The sequence below is a fragment of the Rhinolophus ferrumequinum genome, chromosome 15 (genome assembly GCF_004115265.2).
Source record: "Rhinolophus ferrumequinum isolate MPI-CBG mRhiFer1 chromosome 15, mRhiFer1_v1.p, whole genome shotgun sequence".
In the NCBI taxonomy this organism is placed as follows: Eukaryota; Metazoa; Chordata; class Mammalia; order Chiroptera; family Rhinolophidae; genus Rhinolophus; species Rhinolophus ferrumequinum.
In genome coordinates, this window is record NC_046298.1 from 6,611,405 (window position 1) to 6,636,290 (window position 24,886).

Below are 24,886 nucleotides of genomic sequence, written 5' to 3' on the forward strand. Positions count from 1 at the left end.
ACCTTACTACAGAAACAACGTCAGCTCTTTGTACATAAAATAAAAAAAAGACTTCAATTGAAAAAAAAAATAGAGCATGGATGCCCTGCATAAACCAAAATATCACTTAGTGCACAACTGGCCAAAAGTCATATACGGAGAAATGAAATACATTAGATAATTTTTACAGTTTACCTATGATCTCAGTTACACTTTACTAGAGCTAATACTGTCTCTTTTTTTCTTTTCTTTTTGGTATCTACATTGTATCATTTGAAAATAATGACTTCCAATCATGTTAGGTAGCAGTAGAAAGCCCAAGAAGGAATGAACGTCAACCAGATAACTCAGCTATGTCACCAGGAAGCTCTGGACTTTGCATAACTCTAACAATATGATGAAAGAGTTTCAGGTTTGATTCGTTACTGAACATGTTTAATATTTGATCAAAAATATTGGGCACTTTTGACTAAGCACTGTAAGCTAAGACATATGCTATCATAGCAGAACTATAAGTCTCCATTATAAGAGATAAGTTGTCCTTTGATTTAATCAGAGAATGAATTCGCCACACAAATATCTAGAAACTTTATGATGAAGGCCGATTTGGAGGCAATGTCAAACCCAGATGCATTCTGGGTGCAAGTATATGGTAGCACAACCATTCTGGAAACCAGCTCAGCATTACCTAGCCAAGCACATGCCCGACCCTAAACCCGTGACCTCCATTTGTATGAGAACACATGAGAGGGACTCTCGCATGTAGCACTGGGGTACAGACACAGGATGTCTGCAGGATTCTACTAGCAAACTGTTGGTGACAAATGTCCACCGACAGAAATGGTACCTTCATACAATGGAGTAGCGGACAGCAGTGAAAACAAAAGAAGTACAGCCACGTGCATCAACTCAGACGAACAGCAGAGTAATATTGAGGAGGGAAAGCAAGTCAGAAAAGAAAGTGTACACTACAGTTCCATTTACTAAAGACACCAGAAGTATGCAAAATTGAACTATATATTGTTGAAGGGGAGGCAGCTGTGTGAGAAAACTGTTAAAAAGCAAGTGAATGATAAATATAAAATTCAGGCAAGTGACTCCTTCTGGGGATGGGGATGGAGGGAGTTGGAATTGAGAAGGACAATGGGGGCCTTCAACATTATTGATAACTTTCAATTTAGTTGATTGTTGGGTCGGTAGGTGATTGTTCTATCAGTATTCTTTAAGCATTCTCACTACTTATACAATTGTATGTAAAATACATTTCATAATTTAAGTTCACATGTACAGCTATAGATACAAGTATATATACTATTACATATGTAACAATTAAGAGGTTTAAAATGCGAGAAGCGTGAATGACACTATCAAAAATGACTGCTATTGATAAAGTAATTCCAAAAGAAGCACTGGAGTATTTTCCAGAAATCCTGGGTTTTGTGATGTTCTTTCAACCCAGGATAATAAAGTTGAGAAAAGTTCCACTTTGTGTATCTTTCTCCTAAGCAGCAAACATGAATAAATGTTTACTTGGAACTATCTCTATAACTATGCTTGAAGCTAATTTTGCAAGTAAAGCTATTTATATAGCGTCATCATGGGGTTTGAATGCTTATCGTTGCAGTTTTATTACAAAGAACATCCAAAAGATTTCTTTTCAAGCTAGAAAAAAAACAGTACTATAATAAGGTATTTTAGATTAGTGGGTAAAAATACTCCTTTTAGAGAACATAATATAATTAGTTTCTATTCCAAGTATGTCAGTGTACACGGTTAACCTCTGAAACTATACATGAACCTTTTAATTAGTATGTTATCTTTGGTGCAATTAATGACTTGTACCTCATGTTATAGGCAAATTAAAGTTTTCCCACTAAAATGAAATTCCTCACTGTAGTTCTAAAAGGGTTTTGCCATTTAAATGAAATTTTAACATGCAGACCTCTTGCTCCCAAAACACATTAAGCCATTTTTTTCCCAAGCTAGACAGGATTTTTGCTATCAACATTCTTTCAAATATTTTACCTAAGACAGAGAATCTCATATTAAATTCAATTTCACACTTGCCAATCACACGCACTTACAATTCCTCCAGAAAATGCAATGTGGCCTCATGTGCAGACGCGCGTACGTGTGCACACACAAATACTCATAATGCTTAAGTACATACAAGCACTTAACTGCTAAGTATTGGTCAAAACAAACAGACTTAGCGCACCATCTTATTATATATTGAACATAATGTTTGACATTAGCAGTTGTACTAATATAATTAACCTTTACGCTTGAATTGGCAAGTCCTAGATCTAAGATCCACAATAGTAGTTCTCAGGCCGGTGTATGATGTCGAGTCATGGTATTTGCAAGATAAAATCTGAAAGGACCCCCTCCATCCCAAGCCTGTCAAAAACCAGAGAGATTTTCTGGGAGGGGTGGGAAGGGTAGTGATGAGGACGGAACTTCCAAGTACAAAATCAGCTGTATTCTTCCAATGCCTGGAAACACACTTCCTTCCTTCCCCTGTACCTCAAAAAATGTTTCATTTCCAAGAAATATAAGCTTTGCTAAAAGATGATGCCGCTTACAAATTAAAACGCAAGGTCCTTTTTTACCTGCCTTTCCTCCTTCTCTTATGACAAGTATGGATAATCTCAAAATATTTGTGTCCATAAAACAATCACACTAAAGGAATGGGTGAGATACAAAATATTAAAGAAGAGAAAGGAATACATAGGACAGGGGTCTTAGAAAATTAGAGTAGGTGTGTGGAGCAGAAACACATATAAAAAATGTATGTTAGAAAATAAAAAATAGATTTAGTAATGCTGGACTTAAATTGGAAACAACTATTTGAACTCAGGACCTTACCCCCAAAAAATGTTTTGTTTTTTTTCAGTTCTCTCCCTAAAATGACCAAACAAGGGAGTCACATCTTTTTTCCGGAGGCATCTGAATGGACAGCATTCAAATTTTAGACTCTAATGTTATTCTCTAGTAAAAGAACTCAGAGCTCCATGGAGAAGAACAGATCCATGTGTTGGGGCAGAAGAACACAGAGTTCGACTGGAACCTCTTGTGGTTCTCAGAAAATACAAGCATTTGCTATAAGGGATGTCTGGGGGTGATGCCAAGAGTACCAAGAAGGAAGCTTAAGGAGACTCCCACTGGTCACGCTGTGACCCTCCAAGCAACAACAGGAGAATATGAATCATAATTAATTAGAACAAGTGCATCCTATAAAAAGCTCTGAATTCAGGCCACTAAAATAGAGAAGGGAATGTAAAGGACACCAAAACAAAGGTATCTGTAATACCAAAGAACCATGAGTCTAAGAAGGTATTTGAAAGTAAATCTGAAGAGGTGACGTGTTCACAGATTTGGAGGCCCTGCTTCTCCTCCTGTCACGCACGTGCTTCTTTATAAAGCACAGATCTGCATTTTTCAGTGAGGATGGAAAGAATGTAGGAAAGAAAGGAGACGGGAACTCCGAGCAACTCAAAGAGTTCCAGAGAAGTAAGAACTATTCCGAGAAAACATGAGAGAGCCCAGCAACAGTGGGACAAGTGAGCCTTAAGGCCTTGAGAAATTCGAAAACTATTAGTCTATTCCAATTAAACTATTCCAATGACTAAAAAAGTTTAGAGTACTTAAAAAAAAAAATTTCAGCATAGAATGGTCTTTGACTTTATAATTTCAAAGAACACTTAAACCCAAACAAGATAGCTACTGTCAAACATTTTTAAAATGTTACACCTGTCATCCCTCCCTCCCACAGTATATGTAGAGGATGAAATGGAGGATAACATACGGAAACTGACAAGCCCTGTGGCTTGCATTTGATTGTATGTGGTCGTTCATTTTTAAGATAGTTTGACCATGAAAAGATATTTTTTATTACCATACCCCAGAAATCAGGACACATTCTGGGAAAGACACAGAACTATTGGCTCAAATCGATTTTCTTTCAACTGAATTACAGAGATAAAAATGTGCCTCAGAAATAGTTGCCCAAGTGCCAGGGAGGTTTTATTTAAGGCAAAACTACAAAGCTGACACATGATGTCCAACTCCCTCAAAATGATTACTATCCAAACTGTTTTATAACCCAGAACTTTACTCAGGGGTCTTTCAACCATCACGAGCCTCTGTTTCTCCTATGTACAGAGTATAGTTACTGCTCTATATGTTGATTTATACAACAAATGCCATATTTATTATTATACGAGTATGCCAGGTACTATTGTTATGTTTCAAATGCAGCTGGCAACAAAAGAGACCAAGGTCCCTGACGCGTGGGGAGAGGCAAAGATAGAGGACAATAAATAATTTCACATGAAAATAAAGTAAGATCATGTAACTTCAAAAACTTGAGTGGAAAGGATAGTTCTGAGTGGGTGAACAGAAAGGCTTCTCAGAGGAGGTGACATTTTGAGCTGAGACAGAAACGATGAGAAGGACCTGGCCTTACCAAGAGCTGGGGAAAGCATTCCTTGCAGAAGAAAAGGGCACGTGGAAAAGCCCTGGGTGAGGAACGTGCCTGACATTTAGAAGAAAAACGCAAATGTGAATGTCAGGGAGCATCATGACCTGAGCTTCGACAGGAAGGAAGGAACGTTGAGAACCTGGTGTGAGCAAGGTAGGTAAAAATAAATCCTATCACTTCCCATTCAAGTGTTTATCAATTTTCTTTCTGCAATTCCAAACACGATGTATGTACATAATACCGTGTTTCCCCGAAAATAAGACCTAGCTGGACAATCGGCTCTAATGCATCTTTTGGAGCAAAAATTAATACAAGACCCGGTCTTATTTTACTGTAATATAAGACCGGGTCTTATGTAATATAAGACCCGGTCTTATATTAATTTTTGCTCCAAAGGTGCATTAGAGCTGATTGTCCGGCTAGGTCTTATTTTGGGGGAAACATGGTATCATATTGTGTACCAAAGCACTGGGTCACAAGGAAAAAATGGCCAATTTGCAAACAGCAACCAAGTCTTTTAGGGGCTTAAGAAAAAAACAGGTGGAGACACCACACAAAAGGCTGAATAAATCAGCGCCTTACCCAAAGAACACTATGCTGTCGAAAAGGCAACTGGTTCTCCATTTTCACTCACGCTCAAGAGAGCTATCACAATCAGCAGCACCATCTTTCAAACAACAGGAAATACAATGCTACCTCTGTGTTCCAGAAACATTTCGTGTTATGATAACTGGAGATGTATGGTATATTCATCACAAAGATGACAAATAACTGTTTCTTCAGAAATATCTAGGACCAGGCCCATACTTCCCAAACATCCATATAATTAAAATGGTTGCAAGGGTAAAGGCATAAGTGAAAATTACAAAGGATGAGACAAAAATTGAAAATACACTGAAAACTATTTCTCTTGTAGTTAAAATGCGATAATACATGCAAAGCTCCAAGCAGAGTATCTGAAATCCTGTAAGGGTTCAGGAAATGTTAGTTCTTTTCCAAAATAAAAGTGGCATGACTTTTCTGTGATGCTTGTATTCTGGTTCTAAAACTAACTCTACTGAGTAAAAGCAGAATGACCCAGAATTGGGATGGAAAAGCCAATTTAAAATTGAAAAATCTAAAATTCAGAACTTTTAAAATAAGTGGAATTTCACTACTTATTTGATTCATTAAGTACTTAAAAGGAGGGCAGAGACTGCACATATATTTTCCTAGATATTTTACATACATTAAATCTTATAATGGACCTGAGGCAGTATTACTACAAGTAGCTCCTTATTTCTGAAGAAATCATGGTACAGAGATATTAAATAACGTAAAGAAAGGCACAAAGCTAATAAATGGCAATTGCAGGAGTCAAACTGAGGGTTTTTTAAGGCTCCAAGCCCATGTTTTCCACTAAATCCAACTGCCTCTTAAATATATACGTTTAACAAATGTCAAATTATTGTGGCCTAAATAGATACCTTTTTTTATTAAACACTGTATGTCACCCCCTGTGTTTCTGGGTGTCCTCTCAGTCATAAATCAAGAACCAATGCTTACCAATTTACCTCCACATGACTGGTTTTGTCCAAGAAGCCGACTGGTACTTAACCACTAAACTACTCATAGCACACTTCATTCATCTTTCAGGCAGCCATTTAAAACAAGGAAAATAGGTATTGTTTTCTCAATATCAGTGTAACAGCTGAGATAAGAACAGTTCGAGCAAGTTCAATAGAGCCAGAAATAGACAGAAGGCTTGCAAGACTGTCATGGGATTAGTATATTGGAAGAAGACCAGTCGGTTATGAATCTAAGAAGTGGTATTTATATGGGAAATGGGAATCACCTTGGAGGAGGAGGCAAGCCCTAGAAAAAGGGAGAGAACATTTAACTTTATAAAAGAGCTAACTTTATTAAAAAAAAAAAAAAAAAAAACCCAAGAGGATACAAGTCCCATGACAGCAAAGCTCTGGTCTGTCTTGTTTTGTCCCATGATAGATACTCAACAGGTAATTGAAACAAATGGATAACTTAAAAGCATAGCTATAAACAGTTCACACACAAAAAATGTTTTAAGTGGGGAGAGGCATGTGTCCCTGTCCTTGGTCCTGAATAACTGCGTTGGTCCAGCTTTGATATGATGGTTTCCTAACCCCAGTTCGCTGGTATCCAAACTATACCAGTTTTTCTCTCAATTTTCATCTTTTTGAAATAAAAGGAGTGATTTTTCTTTCAAGCTGTAGAACAAATCATTCTGTGATTTCTGTTCTGAGTTTGCATAGCTGATTGCATATACTTTCGACCGTTCTATCATGCTTGACACTTATAAATATTTTCCCTACTCCCTTTGGAAAGTTGGGAGTTAGGTGTTTCTCATCCTCCCCTGATGTCATACGTTAGTTTAAAAATAGCAGTCATTATCACTCAATTATTCAGTGATCAAGTGTAACACTAGGTGCAAACAAAAGTTCTGACAACATTAAAACATGTCCTTGTTGCAGTAAAGGATTTAAGAGTGTGGCATTTATGAAGTGAGTGGCTCAAGTTACTCTCTAAATTTGAAGGGGGTAAAACAGAAGAATAGAATAAGCTGCGGGTTTTTTTTCTTACTGTCCTTATTTTGGTATTTTTCTTGGTATATTAAAGATAGCTAGCAAAATATGTTACTTAGCTTTCCATTTTCTTCACTGTTCACACTGGTATAATTAAAATCTAGAATGTTCTCTTAATTAGTTTACAATCAGTCTTCTGAACCAATAAGTCTAAAACATCAATAGCATGACCACTTTGGGTTTTTTCTCTTTTCTTTCCTACTTATAATTCATATGTGCGTGAATCTGCATACACACACCACAAATCAAATACACACATATATCTTTTAATTCAAAGAATTATATATTTCAAAACGAAAGGGACAATTGAGCTAATCTGCTCCAAATCTTGATATTGCAGATGACCTCAAATGTAAAATTACTTTCAAATTTCACAAATACCCAACATGATCATAAATATAATACTTAAGAAAATCAAAAAAAAAAAAAGAAAAGAAAATGAACCAAAGATTAACATTAACATATTTAGATTAAAAAATCATCTTGTTTAATATTTTTTAGCAATTTTCAAATTTCAGGAACTAGGTCTATATAGCCCTGTGGTTTTAACTAATATAAAAGATGGATTACAATACTTTCCCCATATAAAAATAGAATGATATATAAATGAAAAATTTTAATTGCAGGAGAAAGAGACCTGAATGCATTACTTGTATGCTTCTGGAATAGTCTTCCTCATTCATCAACAACAACGAAGGAGAAAAGTTGACTACAGAGCAAATTATACTTATTTTCTAAGTAACAAATCATTTGTGGCATTTAGAAGTCTTTTTCACTACTTGATATAAACTTTTTAGTTAAATTTTTAACATTTCCTCTTTCTTTTTTCCAACATTACCAATATGCAGCTAGATTGAAAAAAAGAAAACATATGTGCTAACCATGAAGGTTTACCAATATGGATATGTTTATATACCCATATAAACATTTACATATTTATTGGTTTAACTTAGTTGCCTAAACATGAATGCATGTCATAAACATCATGTAGACACAGAGCAGACCAGTGGTTGAGAGTGAGCTGTGCAAAGAGGCACAAGGAAATTTCCTGAGGTGATGGAAATGATCTGTATCGTGGAGGTAGTTGTCACAAAACTGTACATATTTGTCAGAAATTAAAATTAGCAAATTTTATTATATGTAAATAATATCCAAGAACTCGGACCACACACACACACACACACACACACCCCTGATGTACCATGACACCTAAGAATAATTTCTACAGAGAACCTACCTCGAACATCATGTACATATGATTACATATGACCCAACATAACATTACAAAGAATGCATAAACAGTGATTCTCTTATAAAACTACACATGTACATGTGTGCCCAACACATACACACACATACTATGTGTTAAGGCATAAAAAGTTACAAAAATTAGGTTAGACACCCTAATGCAGAGCAGAAAACAGATTTCCTACCCCTGCCCTAACAGTTCCTTACCAATGCTCAGTCTGATTTAGGACAGAATTAGGGAATTTCCAGCAGTGTCTTAACTCATTGACTCTAAATACTACCACTCAAAGCTGCCCCCGGTTCCGGACACTTCAGTCTAGTCTCACTTGACACTCCAAGACTTTGACCAGGAAAGATGAGTGGCTCACCTCCACCTATTTTTCTACATCTACACTGGAAAGAATTAGCAGAGAAAGAAATTCAAATACTGGGAGGAGAAGAGTGGAGTGGCAAAAAGCCAAGATGGTTTGCTGTGGCAAAACCTCCTCTCGTGGCACTAACAGCTAGCTCCCTTCTCCTTGGTCATGCCCTGGCCAGCCCCTAGGAGTATCTATGAATAGAGAGAAGAGAAAAACTAATAATGACAAATGCAACCTGTGAAATAATTTATGAAGGATAAAATAGTAGCGCCAGGGGAGCTGTGAAAGTACAGATAGGCTTACATGTATCTTACCTACACATTCAGTATTTAAAATTCTAACTGTCCTCCACTCTGCCATCACACCAACAAAATGAATAAATGCGGAATACTGCAATCTTTTCAGTCAAGTTAAACACACCAAGACCACTTTGAAAACACACAGGAAAACACAAAAGTAGGAACAAAACAATACTTTGAAAATATAAACTATAACGAGTATGAAAAAGTTTCTATTTAGTCCATCTCCCAAACCCCCAAGCAAAGCAGACACAAATTTCTGCTTCCAAAAAAATGTTTTTGCAACTGTGTAATACATGCACTTTCCATTTTATTTAATAAAATGTAGGGCAAAGGGAAAAACAAGTGCCTATGCAGATGGAGGGGGCTAAAGACATATAACACCTGGGACAATGCCGAATTCCCACCACCCTTTTGGAATCTACAGCATCCCTCAAGTCCTGCATTTTAAATATTGCTAAATATTTGGAGTCTGAAAGGATGCGGTTTGTTACTTTGCACAGTAACACATCCTCAAATACTATTTCAGGCTAGTTTTGAAGAACTGCAATTGATATCTTTTCCATATATACTTAACCTCCTACAGATTTATTTGATTCTCAATAATTACTATTCTCTGGTAAAAGGCATATGTTATTACAGTGCATTGCACCCCCACAAGCTGTCGGTTCGGTGTATTTTAATAAATCTCTGCCAGAGCTGTATAAATTTGATCCTGTTTAAATTTAATAAGGATCAGAATATATCAAAGCACAAATACCCATGGGAGAAATAGATATTTTGCATAGTTATTGAATGGCCTATTCAGGGATATAATATGTAAGACCCAGACCATCAACCTTGAATTAAAAAGAGAGATTAATGTGTTCAAAGCTGGCTACTTGTTAAATAACATATGAAATTAGTATTTAATAAAACATCTTCTCTATACTGCTACTAATAGTATCAATCCTAACACAGCTTCACTATCAATAGTCCCATACAGAAGTCTAATATTTTCAAGAATTGTTAGCAACATAGTTCTCAAAGCTCTACATTTACTTTGATAATAAGCGATACTTGACGGCACAGAGATGAAAAGTCGCTTACAGTAATTTAGAATTGGGTGCTTAATGTCCATCTGAATAATATAAATAAAACAGAACATCTACTTTACTTGATGTATTTCTCATAGATTTCAAGCGTGATGAACAAGGAACTGCTTTTCCAAACGTTTTCATCCATAATAGGCTGTTTCTGATTTGATTCGTATTTCAACGATCATTAATAGTCTGTGGTTGAGTAAATCATTTCCAATTTTTTTCTGCCAAAATTTGCACGTGCTTGTAAACACCAAGGACAATGACTAATGAGCCTGGATTTAGAAGCTGGAAGAAAATACAAAAGGGCAAAATGTCAGTTATCAGGAAATCCTCCCTCTAAGTGAGGAGGACTTTGGGGACGACGATTGTCAGGAAGATCAAAGAGAAACTGTATCACTCAAGGCATGTAAAACCAACCTTTCCTAGCACTAAACGTCCTTGGCAGACGGATGGGCCAAACTGTCTTGAGTTATCTACAAATATTCTGGAGGCTACAAATTGGTTAAGGCCCATGAAATCTTCATTAGCTCATGCATGTTATACTGAAATCTACACCTCCTTATTCCCAACCGCTTTCATTTTATTTAAAGTAGAAATGTAAGGGCTAGTTTGTTCACCACACAAACTGATAAAATACAGGATCGATTGGCCCACCAAGATCCTTTAGCCAACCTTACCAGAAGGTTAGGTCCTATTATCAGGTAGGTGGTGATCACAGAACCAAGGCTCCCTGAGGGGCGTTGTCCCCAATCACCCCTCACTGTACCCTCTGTGAGCATGGTGTCTTTCTTCTCTTCCTCTTCTGTCTCTTCTGCCCCTCTGCGGGATCAAACTGGGGGAAAGAAATGAATCCTACCTGAGCAAAATAAGGAATGGATGTGAGGATTGGGGCAGTCAGCCATTTTTCACACTGAGAAGACAAGCTTTACCACCAGCAGTCACTTAGTAAAATGACCTACAAATATAATACAATGCTCCAATGGCCACCAGAAAACTGGAATATAAATGCAGATAACGCACGTCAGATAGGCCCAATCTTATGAAGTACTGGTATATAAAATCCAAACATAAAAAGCAGATCTGTAAGAGTAATTAGTGCATTTTAAAAAATCCCAAGACAGTATCTCTAAATCCATTTGAAACCTGGCTCTTGGTGGAATGTCTTCAGTTTTCCAATAAATGTAGTGTAATTTATTATACTATAACTTTTGTAATTTATTATACTATAACTTTTGTGAGAAGCTTTTATTTTAAAAGATCAGGTTTAGCAACAGCACTAGCACCTTATCTTATGCAAAACACAGTTATAACAAATAGAGAGGCAACCACTGCCAACTGTTTATAGCAAGCGAAAGCTGAGAAACTCCATTAGATGTTATGTTTGTTCTCTTCATGTCAATATACTTGCCTCAAATTACAGCTCTTCACCCTAGATCAGTGTCCGGCAAATGTCAATGATTTGTACACCACCTTGATAAAATTTACCATTTAAAGCTGGCCCACATTCTTCCTTAGCCAAAATCTTGGGGCCAGGTGTGTTTTACAATAGACTTTTTAATATTTAGAAAAGTAATACAGCACACGTTCCATCTATTACATAATACCTCTAGTGGACTGGGACAGCACCCCATAATCAAACATACGAATATTTCTGCAGAAAAATATCTGAATATCACACAAAGGGACATAGATACAGAACAAAAACAGGCTTGTGTGAGTTCAGTTCAGGTTTTGCTACAAATGTATTGCCATAAACTTACTGTGTTTTTAAAACTGTTTTTCAGAACTTTTAGAATTTGGGAATTATGTATGGATAAGGTATTGTGAACTTTTGATTCTCTTTTAATTCAGTCATTTGAATAAAAAAAAATTGTGGGTTTTTTTCATGAACAAAACTTTATATCATAAGTAGAATTTCTTTATATCATAAGTAGTATTCCTTGCCATAAATAGAATATAACCACCAAAAGAAATACAATAACAGCAGAACAATCTATTTAATTCTAGCAAACTGCTAGCTACAGAAGGGTTTGTAACTGAGACCTGCATTCTTTCCCCCTCTCTTTTCCTCTCCAACTCTCTCTCGTCCTCCCTCCCTTCTCCCCATTTCTCTCCCTCTGCCTTTGCATCTCCCTCTCAATCTCTCTGTAAAAAAAAAGAGATAAGCAAACGTTAGGTGTTAAAGATATACTGGCACCAATCAAGCTGAGATTTTTCTCATTGATATAATAAGAGACTGAAAGGGAAAAAGAAATGCAATGCTTTCTATGTAAGTCAGTATGATTTAATGACCTATTCTTTGTAGCCTAAAATCAAATCACATCGTACCAATGGTAAAAGCTCACCCCCACCACGTAGCTTCCTCTAGTCCTACACCAACTCAGAGAGTTGGCTCGAGTCTCTGGCCAGCCCACGTTTCCTGTTAGACATTTTAAAACACAGAGGCCTTCGGTATCCAGCTGAAACATATAAGACTACAGGGGTCCAGGAAGTGCTTCATTCATTTTACATACAACTCATTTTATGCCTATTAAATAAGTTTTGCATTTGCCTGTGACTGTCTGTGCAGAAGACACTAATCACCAGAGTACTGAAGTATGGCAGCAGAGATCCTCTGTAAGTACATGGCTCCAGTGGATGCAAGGACACCCTCTCCGATGGTCCCAGTTCCCTTCAGAAGTCTTGGGCTGGTTCAGAGCAGTGGTGCTCAAGCGGAGCTCTCCAGACAGCAGCAGCAGGATCTCCTGGAAGTGTGTTAAGACTGCAAATCTTTGGGCCCCACCCTAGCTCACCTGAATCAGAAACTTTGGGTGTGGGGCCCAGCAATCTGGATTTTAACAAGCCTTCCAGGTGATTCTGATGCTACTCATTAAAATCTGAGAAGCACAGGGGGTCAGGAGCAAAGGCTCTGGAACCAGCCTGTCGGATTTCAATCCCAGATCTATCACCTCCTAGCCTGGGACCCTAAATGAATTATTTAATCTAGACATGCCTCCATTTCATCCTCTGTAAATCGGGATATTGATAGTACTTACCTTTTAGAGTATGTTACATAAAACATTCACCCACACAGCTAACAATGATATTTGTTTTCTCCAAACAGTGAAGACAGTCGCTGGGTTCTTCATTTAGCACTTCAGATTAAGGTTCGTAGGCCTATCCCCTATTGAATTGGAAGCCCAAGTCTACTTCAGCAGAGGCAGCCAAATGACAGCCCCCAGGCCACATGCAATCCTTAGATGGTTTCAAATCAGTTGCCAACATTTAAAAACTGAAAAATATCAGACTCACAATTTCTGGTTCTCCCTGAAAAACCTGGAGGTCAGACAACACTGGGCTACATCTCCCTGGAGCTACTGCTGGCCAGAGTGCAGTTGCAGCCACTCTTTACAGGGACCCAAGTTCTGTTCACCAAGGCCCCCGGTCAGCTGCAGCAGTGTGTCATCTTCCCATGTCTATGACACAGGGGTTTGTGAACTCTGTCCTCCTGCAAACTCCAAGCGCCTCAACTGAGCTCTCTGCTCATAGGATGACCAACCATCCAGGTCTGCCCAAGACTGAGGGGGTTCCCAGGACATGGGTTTTTCATGCTAAATATGGGACAGTCCCAGGGAACCCAGGATGAGTTGGTCACCCTATTCTATCCATGCAGATGGCTCCCAAACTCCAGGTGTGTCTCCTGATATTCCACTCTCCAACTACCATGGGGAATACTTCCCTTGCAATTCCCACTTTTGCCTCAAAAAAACCACTTTCCTTCATTCGTGTTATTCTGCAAATACTTCTTGAATGCCCCCTCTAATAGATGGCACACTTCTGGACAACAGGGATAAAACACTGAAGAAAAGACACAAAAACATCTGCTCTCACAAGGTTATGTTCTAGCCTGGCAGAGACGGGCCATCGATAAAATAAATATAGCAAATGTTCTAAGACCAAGCACCTGGAGGAAAAAACGAAGGAGAGAAGGGGGATGGAAAATATTGGGAAAAGAGTAGAGGGTCCAATTTAAGATAGAGTGGTCATAAGAGACCTTCGTAAGAAAAGAACATTGTGAAGAAAAAACCTTAAGGAAAAATGAGGACGTGAGACATGAAAATCCCTGAAGACGTAGGGTTTAGGGCAGAGAGAAGTAAACCAAAGGCCGTGAGGTGCCAGTGTGCCTGGAGTTGCCCAGTGATTTCAAGGATGCAGGTGTGTGGCGACAGTGGAGTGAACCAGGCCTAGGAGACGAGATCAGAGATCAGGGCGGCCACCGAGGTGAGGCTGTGCAGGCTTCCACAGGGACATGGACTTTCACTCTGAATGAATCAGAGCCACTGGAGAGCTCTGAGCAGAGACGCAGCAGCGCTAGTGGGACCGAGCTCAGTTATTTTTCTAGAATAGTCACCAACATACACTTTTTCCTTTGTAAGTCAGTCAGTTCGAGGACACTAGATCCCACTCCTATCATTTTAGCACCCTTCCCCTTAATGACAGGAACCACATTTACACCACTGGGTCCTCTGGCAACAAAGACTGACGTAGAATCCAACAGTAAAACAAGAAAGACTTAACTTCAGTTCATCTGCTGGGATTTATGTACTGCAGGCTAATATGCTATTTCACTGGAATATTTGTGTTTATGAAGACATTCTGATGAACGAGACTATTTTTTTCCGTTCATGAAATTTTCAACATAAAAGAGCACTGAATTCCTATTTTGAAATCCATTGTGCCATTTTTATTCTGCCTGTATTTTAATATAGCATCAATATTTAACTACTCATTAAATGAAGTGTGACTTTTATAGTGAAAATGTCAGTCTTTGCAGTTCATTAAATTCATTTAAAGTATAGCTGCTTGATATTTTTTTTTTCCTGGAAGAATAAAAGGACTCAGAATTGAAGGCATAAACTTTAAATTTAAGCATGTGTTTTCTTCAGAATTAACATTCAGGATCTGTAACATTATTCATGAGACAGAGGAGCTGTTTGCATCTTCCTGTATTTCACTTAGTGACTGTCACCCGTACAGAGTATAGAGCTGTTTATCACAGTTGGTTATGACCAGGGGAATGTCACTGTGGACATTAAGATGTCATAAGCTATTATGAATCTCTGGAATTCTGTATGTAGTATTAAAAAAACATTATCTTGAACTACGGCATCAGAAAAAAAATAAGCCCTGGAAGATGTGAAACTTAATAACTCGCTGAATCCGACAGGGCCTAAAGGTGGTCTCTTTCAGTTTTTAAAACTAATTCTGATAAGACTGCCTGAAAGAAAAAGGATATATTAAAGATGGAATTTGAGAAATGAATTCAAATGAATTTTTTAGATGTTTGCAATTCTTTCTTCCTAAAATTACCATGATTTACATACATGGAGCAGTAAATGCAAATGATTTCCAATCACCTCAGGGACGCGCGTCCATGATTACAATGTCTCGTAGTGAGATTTCAGAAGATGTCACTGAACAAGACATAAAGGGAATGAACCTTTCCATGCCCTTCCTCTTCCCAGCGGGACTCAACTCCCGTGACAAGAACAGGCCACTCCTCTTCCTCCTCGTCTCCCCCATCCACCCCTCACACCAGTTCCAGACACCTTCACCTTCCAAAACAGAAACCCAAGCATGACCCGGGGTGCAGGCTGAGCTTACAAGTGCTTAAAAGATAAAGCCCAAACTCTGAAGCGTGATGGCCTCAACCCTCCTCTGAGCACCCCCATTTTCTGCCTTTTCATGACTCCATGCCCTTGCGATGCTGTTTCCTCACCCTGTTACGGTAAAATTCCACCCAAGTTTCTACAGCTGGAGTGATCATTGTAAGAAGACACTTCTACTTTGCTCAATGCTGGGTTCAAAAATCTCAAAGGCAAGATGTTTGAGGAAAACAAGGTTTGGGGGTTTGTTGTTTGTTAATAAAGTTACAGGACCTGACAATCCCATGCTTTACATGGGCTGATCGTACTGTACCTAATCAGATACAGTAAATAAAATAACTCGAGAATCTTTCTGATGAATGTAAAGGTGGATGAAGGGGACGGGGGACATAGTATCTATGTATCTGTAATGATGAAATGATCTACTTGAATAAGTTTGTGTGGCTGTTTCTCTTTTCCTTTTGTCCTTTTCCCTGAAGCCTGCCTCCTGGAAAGGCAACAGAAAGAAAACTTACCTGGAGTCCAGAGCACCTACCTACATTAATAAGACAGCAGAGCACGTGTAAAATAAAGTAATAAATCAAATCCTACGTCCGGCATCTGGCCACTTGCTTAGAAGCGTGCATCTTGCCACTGGTAACTTTACCAGCTACACCTACCTGGTAACCACTCACTTCAAATCAGTGGCTACTGCCAAGCATTTATGAATTTATCTCATTGCTTCTGTGCTATCAGAGATAGTAGAGGGATGAACTACAAAGGCAGTAACTGAAGGAGAACCTCGTCTTCTGCCTCAGCTCCTTTCCAACACTAGGAAGTTCATCTGAGTCCCGTGGGACAAGCGTGTGTGTGCACACGTGCGCACGCACACACACACACACCCCTCCAACAATCCCAATATTTTTCTATTTTGCCCACTCACTCCCTTCCCTGTTGTAGGTAAGGGCGGTAATACAGTAATACAAACCTGCCAAGTAAACCCAAAAGAGAAACAAAAAATATGCAATACATTCCATTGAAAGATACCCACAATTGAATTATTTGTTCCTTTCTTTAAATAGTAAAATTATTGGACTGCCCGTAAAGAACTAACTGTTCATTTGTTTTCATTTAGATCTTCCAGAATTGGCTCTACAGAAACGGCCCCTGTTGTCCCAAAGTAGCTCCATTTTACAAGAATTTCCCACTGCCTCTCGTTTTTCCCACATCCCCTAACATTCCCATTGGCTTAAGTATTTCTCATACTTTTCTGCCTAAATTTGTAGCTCTCGAGTTTAATTACCCCAGAACAATCCAGTCATCGACAACCAACTAAAAGAGTATGGAATTTTTCCTCCATAAATCTATTCATTGAGATTCTACCGAGCCTGGACCGTCCAGGGAAAGATTCAATAATCAGGGGAGAAATGAGTTGCAGAAACTCAAAGAGAACAGAATAGCCAAGGCAGGAGATTACAAAGCCAGGAGATGAGGGCTCACTGAATTAAACATTCTTAAGCAGACTTACATACATAATGAATTGGTCAATTCTGTCCAATGTTTCTGAAAGAGATTACCCTTCCAACAAGCCAAATGAGTGTTCAAGGATGGTAGCGCGGATGGATTCCCGAACAAAATAAGTGTTAATCACTTTATCTCCCCCAATCTTTTTTGTGAAGAAGAGCAACTTTTCATTTCCATAAAGCCTTGAAATCGTTGGCTGGCTGGGGGGTGGGGGGGGTGGGGGACGGCTGGTTAGAGGATACAGACAATGAAGTCTCTGAAAAGGGGATTTCCTGACAATAAAACCCTGATCAGAGCCAGAGAGGGGACACTGTTGTCTGCAGCTCGCCCCCTTCCCTTTGGGAATTCCAGGCATAGTAGAGAGGGGAGGGACAGAGTGACAACTGCTTTAGGAAGGATCCAGCAGGTAAGCTTTGAGATTTACTGCTTGGGAAATGCTGGACCACAGCAATACATTTTCTTGGAATTTGTTCTTTTAAACACATTGCCACAGGCTTCCTTAAGACGTCCTGTGAACTGTTCAAAACAAATTTGTCAAGTCATCAGCCTATAACATCTTTAAGCAAAGAACACTGACTATTAGCATAAAGTCTCAAAACTAGTTACGTACGGAGATGTTCCTACACTCCAGGCTCAGGGCTGGGTCCCGAGCAGCGAGCAAAACAGACATGGCAGCTGCTGTCTGCAAGTCACGGTGTGGAAGGCCAAACCAATTTCCTAAACTTCTACGGACACCCCGCCACACACAGTAGCCATTCTATAAGTATTTGAGGAATGAATGAATGAATGAATGAATGAATGAATGAATGAAGACTTCTGAGCTTAGGATTCATGTGACTCAAGTCTTTAAAAAAAACAATAATTAGCAAATATCCTGCGAAGAACCAAACACATGGAACAATCAACTTGAGTGTGTCCCCACAAAATCAGAAGAAATGGGACAAGATACATAAATCCTTGACATTTAGACCCTATCTATTACTCTAATACAATCACGGCACAGCTCCAGTCATTGGTGGTGTTTTAACAATTCATCCCAAGTAGCTTGTGACTCAGTTCAGGCACCTAGAGACATAGGTGGGTCCTAATTGAGCCAATTCCCCGGTTCAGGGACAATTATTCCCTCTAATGAACAAAGACCTTTTCTTCTCAGTCCACACAACCACACAGCTTTAGTAAATTCAAAAGATATTTTACTAACCAGAGAGATGGCCAAACAGAAAGAAGGAACAAAGAAAATCAGTTGGCAGGTGACAAAGCAGGTGCCTCCTTCCCTGGCGACCATCTATACTACTCAAAATGGACGCTGGCCTTCTTAGCTATTCTGAGGAACACACAGGGAGAAAGGCTCCTTTTAGCTCCATCGGGCCCTAGAGAAATAACTGCCCTATATTTAGGTAGATGCCCTTTGTAACAAAGAAGTAACTCATCCCTGTTAGCACTTTCTAAATGACAAAACCAGAAAGTTTTCCAAAATATTCCTCCAACTCAGTGGCTCTCAACTGAGGGCAATTCTGCCACCAAGGGGATATTTGTCAATGTCTAGAGACACTTTTGGTTGTCATAAGTAGGGGTGCTACTGGCATCTAGTGGGTAGAGCCAAGGATGCTGCTAAACATCCTACAACGAACAGGACAGCCTACAACAAAGATTTATCCGGCCCAAAATATCAACAGTGCCGAGGTTGAGAAACCCTGCTCATGTTATACATTAAAAACAGAGGGTCCATCCATCAATGCTCAACTCAAGGTGCGAAGTCCTTCCAAAAGTTCTGTTAAAGTATCAGGATATTCTGAGGTGAGGGCCTTCACCTATAGCCTGCGTTCAGCAATCTATCCATATGTTAAGAAATTTACCTGAGCTTAGGATAATAACAACATCTTGGAATAAAAAATGATGACCATCACTAACATTCTTGAAGTGCTTAGTATACAAAGAGAGAGTCAATACTAATGTTGTAAATACTATTATTATTCTCTACACGGTGAGCTTACTTATCACGCACAATAATCCTATGGAGTGGGTGGGTTTATAAGCCCTTAGAATGTAAGTGCTATGGAACAGGACTTTATCTGCTTTGTTCACCACTGTCTACGCAGAAGCCAGAAGAGTAGAATCCCCATTTAGAGCTGAGGACACCGAGAAGTACAGGAACATGTTGGAAATCACAGAGCTCGTAAGTGGTGGAAACTGGTTCACAGGTACTTCTACCCTCATACCCTGCCAGCCTGCCAACTGCTGAATATCTGGAGTCACTGAAATCCATTAGACCACTTGGGTCTAATCTTAGTTAAACAAACCAACAACCACCTAAGTTGGAATGAGTCAGGCTGCTTTCCAAAGTTACCAAAATCAAGTTTTCTGCTTTTCAGGAAGCTGATTAAACAAACCAGTGCCCCCAAGACTATGATAAAGGACGTCTGCATTGCCATGAGTCACTTGAAAGCAATCTAAGAAGGTGGCTGGTTTTACAAGAGGTTATCTGTTTCTCTTAATTTGGGTAGGGCTCATGCTGGTCCCAGACAGGCTTCCCCAAGCCAAGATGGCAGTGGTTTCTCAAAAGACAAAGTTCCTGGGTAAGTGTAAAAACTCTTTCCAACCACAAGGGAACCAGATCATTGGGACACATGTGTGGACCAGTCAGCACTGGACAACTGGTCCAAAGGACCCTCAATGCCAGGTTAATCTTAGCACAGTCTTCAGGTGAAATTCAAACCACATCTACTCAACTAAGATGGATGCCAATTATGGCATAACGTGAATTTTCAGGAATCCATACTTCTTAAGTGGTCAGAGAGTTAAACCACTGACTTGAAGGCTTGGGAGTGCACCAAGTTCCCTATTTTCATCATTTCAATAGATGCCATGATTCTGAGGGAAATATCCTATATAATTTACACAAACTCTAATAAGTGCTTTGAACTGTGAATTATATTCATCCCTATGAAAAGACCAAAAGGGGGAGGGATAAGAGTTTGTTTTTAAGTTTTACAATATTGACACAACATGCAGACTTTTACTGTGGAAACTTCTTTTGTAGAAAGATATGAAAAGTATCCTTGACACTATACAAACACACTCATTGCCCTTGTAAGTACTTTGAGTGTGTATTCATAACCTGCATTTCTCCACAAAAGAATTGGGGTTGACTTTTAAAAGTATATTTGATTCTAAAAAGAGGGGTACACATATAAGAATCAAGGTGAAGAAAAAATAATATTAAGAATGAAAGAAAGCCAAGGGGACCAGCGTATATAACCTACTGTGTTGGACAATTACCAAATGGGACTCCAAGCTTCTTGGCAGCCAACACGAAGAACGAAAAACAAGAATAACAAGATGAATAATACCTATAAAACTAAGTGAATTTTTTTCAGCTCTTCCTGATACAGTAACCTAAGATTTTCTGGTAAATCCTCATGAAAAGGACACTATGATATGTAATGAGCTATATGCTAAACAGAACCTCAAGAGAAGACATTCACAAAATGTACTCATGACTGCCCTCAACGCAAAGCAATGCCCTAAGAGTGTGCAAATTCAGGAAATGAGAGACACCCCGTGAAGGCAACTGTAGAGTGAGGCGCAAACAATGCGTAACCCTGAGCATTCACGTGACATTAGGTTATCAGGATAAATGCAAGCACCACATCTTCTTCAGGCCACTCTCCATAAACATCATTTCTTACAAAAGAGCTTTTAATCAGGACTGAGCAGCTGACTTCAGGATCCTAATTTCTGATAAGAAACTAAAGGACAAAAATTCGGTGTCAACAGTTAAGCAGGATGGCAAAATTTATCATCAGAAAGCAATTCCCCAGAAAGCTGACTGTATGGATTGTGTTACAATGGGAAATGTTAGTTAGCAACTGTGACCAAGTAGAGGTGTTATCTATTGTCTAAAGTATCTGTTAACTTAGGTTTGAATTGGCCACATTTGAAAAAATACATACCTTTCTCTTTTTCCTCTCCATAACTGGACAGTGTTTTTGTCTCTCTCCCTTATGTAAGAACCTTCTAGATCACTCTCATCCATTGTCACTCTTCTTATCTCCTGTTATCAGTATTCTTACTCTTCTTATTAGTCTGTCAGAATTCCTTTAACTTGATTTGTTTCTCCTTCACTTGGTTTCTGCCTTGAACTTCCACAAGTGTCTCCCTAATAAGCATGAAATGTGAAGGGAGGGAGCAACTGCTAACTGCAACCCACCATCTTACACTTGCTTGGGTGCCAGTATTCTCAGAGTTTAACTATGAAGAGGTCAGATGATCAAAGTGGTATATACCATACCTGGCGCTTTCTAGGAATCTAGAATTGAGATAAGCCATAAAAAAACGAATATGTAGTATATGATTTTAGCCCGTTCACAATTAGAAACCTGTTAAGCCAAAGCCAGATTGGAGAGGATATTAGAAAAATTATTAATGCAGAGAGCAAGACTATTATGCCACCAAGAGAGTTATTTATTTTGAACAAACTGGGCTTTGAGGGACAGGGGAAACAGCTATTTCAAATTAATATTTTCAAAACAACTATGTTCAGGCAATTGTACAAAAATATTAAGACAGGCAATCCTACTTCGTGGCACTGATCCATAACCACTGTAATGACCCAGGGCAGAAGCTCTAATGTTTAAGAAAACTTACCAGCTTTTTTCTAAGGAGTTTTGTTTTGGCTTAACGTGGTAACGTTGATGCTAGATAGGGAGGGTCTTCAATGTCAAGTTGAGGACAGCAATTTATCCTAGAAGCCAGTGCTCCCACTAGCTACTATGCAGACACATTAACTTAAGTGGTACATAAACTTAAAATTTTTTTTTAATTTATTGGGGTGACAATTGTTAGTAAAATTACATAGATTTCAGGTGTCCAATTCTGTATTACATCATCTATAAATCCCATTGTGTGTTCACCACCCAGAGTCAGTTCTCCTTCCATCACCATATACTTGATCCCCCTTTACCCTCATCTCCCACCCCCCCACCCCCCTTACCCTCTGGTAACCACTAAACTATTGAAAAAATTTTAAATTATGCATTTATTATATGGGTAATTTGTATATATTGCAAATGAGAAGGTTGCCTTATGCAACAGTGATATAAATTATAAAGTGGGTCAATGTTAAAAAAAAAAGTAAATAATAATACCAGTGACAGGTAGATAAGGCCAAACTGAAGATGGCAAGTGTGAGAAAGCATCGCTATGAATAAAGATGAACCATTGGAAGTGGTTTTAGAGGAGAATGTCGGCTTACACTGATACTCTTTTGAGGATTAAACCAGAAGTGAAGCCTAGATTAGCGGGAGCTGGGAGAAATTTAGAGTTCGAGTCAATGAGGAAACTGACTATAGCAGAGGCCTAGGCTAGGACACTGGTGGTGGAAAAAAAGACGACAGAATCAAGAGCGATCATTAGAAGGAAAAATGAAGATGACGTGAAGACTCATTGGCTTAAGGGAATGAAAAAAGCCAACTCATCAAAACTAATTTTTTGCATCTGGAAATGATGGAGGCCCTGAGATAAATGGTGAAAGCGTGATGAGGAATTTGGGGGTAGAAAGGATGCAGGTTGCCGTATGGCTGATGTTGGACTTGAACTGATGGCAGACAGTGAAGTGGTGACATCCCGTAGAGGACTACAATCTAGAAGATAAGAGATCAAGGCACAGTTGAAGATTTGAGTCTTGGGTAGATTACAAAAATGGCCACAATTCTTCATACCTCCCTGTACTCATGCTTCTTTGTAATGTGGTGTTGCAGCTCTTCCCTTCAAGAAATGGAATCTATTTCCTCTGCCCTTGAACTTGGGCTGGTCTTGTGACTTGCTCTGGTCAGCAGAATGTGAACAGTGTGACCTCTTAGCCTGTGCTCAAGGGCTCTTGTGTACTTCTCAGAAGGCTGCCATCATGAGGGTTCTGTGGCACATCGCAGCATGCTAGAGGTGAGAGAGGGGACCCAGGTGACAGCCAGCCAACCTCCAGAAGCAAAGCCTCCTAGCCAACCTGCAGTAGGCTGAAAACACATCAGGGAATCCAGTGAAGAGAAGGATAACTTGTCCACTGACTCCAGCCTAAATTGCTGACTGGCCGAATCGTGAGCAAAATATGTGTTTTTGTTTTAAGCCACAAAGTTTAATTTGTTACACAGCAATAGATAACTGATACAAACAACATCAGCACGGGAACAGCCGAAGGCAGGAAACAAGATCCACATACAAAGTGAAAAAAAAATACAGAGGCAAAAGAGCAAGGAGCCAAGCTTTGGGAGGATATTCCCCACGGCTGGGAAGAAGAGGGAAAGCAGCAGACACGATGACTGAGCAAAAGTAATCAAAGCATCCAAATATTCGTATACAATATTAGGGAACCAAGGACATGGGCGACTGGGGAGACAGAGGGATGAGGTAGGGATAGGAGATTTCAAGGAGTCATCAGAGAAGCATAACCCCAGGGCTCAGAGCAGTAGCTGGCCTAATGTGGACAACTCCATATTCTTGCATGAGTGAATGAAGTCTGATCTGGCAAGGCAGCGCTCACTGGAGAAGACTGAAGATATTCGGTTGGTGCAAAAGTAGCTGCGGTTTTTGCAATTTTTTAAACTAAACCGCAATTACTTGTATGCACATCCAAGTTTGAGAAGCACTGCTCTGTGAGGTACAGAGACTTGGAACGAAAGACCATTTAATTCCATCTTGAGAAAGTCATTCTGTTTTGAATTCCCTCTCAAGCCACCAGATAAAATCAGAGACAAAGTCTCGGTTTGGTGCTAACCCATCTTCGACACTTCCCTAACACTTGTGAACCCCCTTTTCTCAACAGAGAGCAGAGCTTGGGCAAGCAAGGTTTCCAGTGAGTTTTCAATAAGACTGTTTCCCCCTGGTGTTTATTTTCAGAGTTTTTTTCCTATGGATGGAAAGTGACAGAATTTTCCATTTGAGGTTATCTTAATTTCACATTACGTAAGACAAAAAGTGAGTCAAACAAAAATATGAAGCATATTACGTGCATAAAATGAGATAGCAAAAGCAGTGACCAGTGAGGTGGCACTCAACAAACCTAAGATTGGAAAATCTGTGGGAGAGTTCAGAAGACATCTACACATATAGAAAGTAGAAAGGAACCTAGCAGGCAAGATGGGAGTTCTCTGTAGAACCCAGAATACTCAGAAAGGGATAAACACTGTTGGAAGGATTTATGCCAGATTAGAACTACTCTCTCTACGTCTGGACATAAAGAGAGACCTCGTTCCTACACAAGTGAGGAAGAGAAATGAGTGATTCGGAGCAGATAATACCATCATTCCTCATGAAGTAAAAGATCCGAGCTCCCTTCTAAGCATGAGAGTAGGGATGGTTTGACTGCAACTTGAAAAGACGGAAGAGTTGGACTATCCCTTGTGGAGAACGACCAAGAGAAAAAAACAGGTGAATTAAAGGATTACGCAGCAAGGGCCCAGGTATGTTCAGACAGCATTCATTTTTAGTAAGGAAAATGGACAGTGTTCAGTTATACTAAGGTTGAGAAATGAGACTAACTTGAACGGCTGACCCAAAATATGCAGCAAAAGGAAAGGGGCCTGAGGATGTTGGGTGGTGGTGAGGACAGCTGACATGGCTTTGCAGCCTGAGGCTACGTACAGAGTCGAGGGTTAACGCAAGGGGCCAGCGGATCAAGTGAGGGGAAAAGGCCT

The 24,886-nt window shown here is 39.3% G+C and overlaps 1 protein-coding gene across 2 annotated transcripts in view; it reads right to left on the minus strand.

Moving 5' to 3' along the window:
* The window catches only part of TOX3 (TOX high mobility group box family member 3), a 101,823-nt gene that overhangs the window by 63,672 nt on the left and 13,265 nt on the right, over nucleotides 1–24,886 (minus strand). The gene's annotated exons all lie outside the window — the stretch shown is intronic.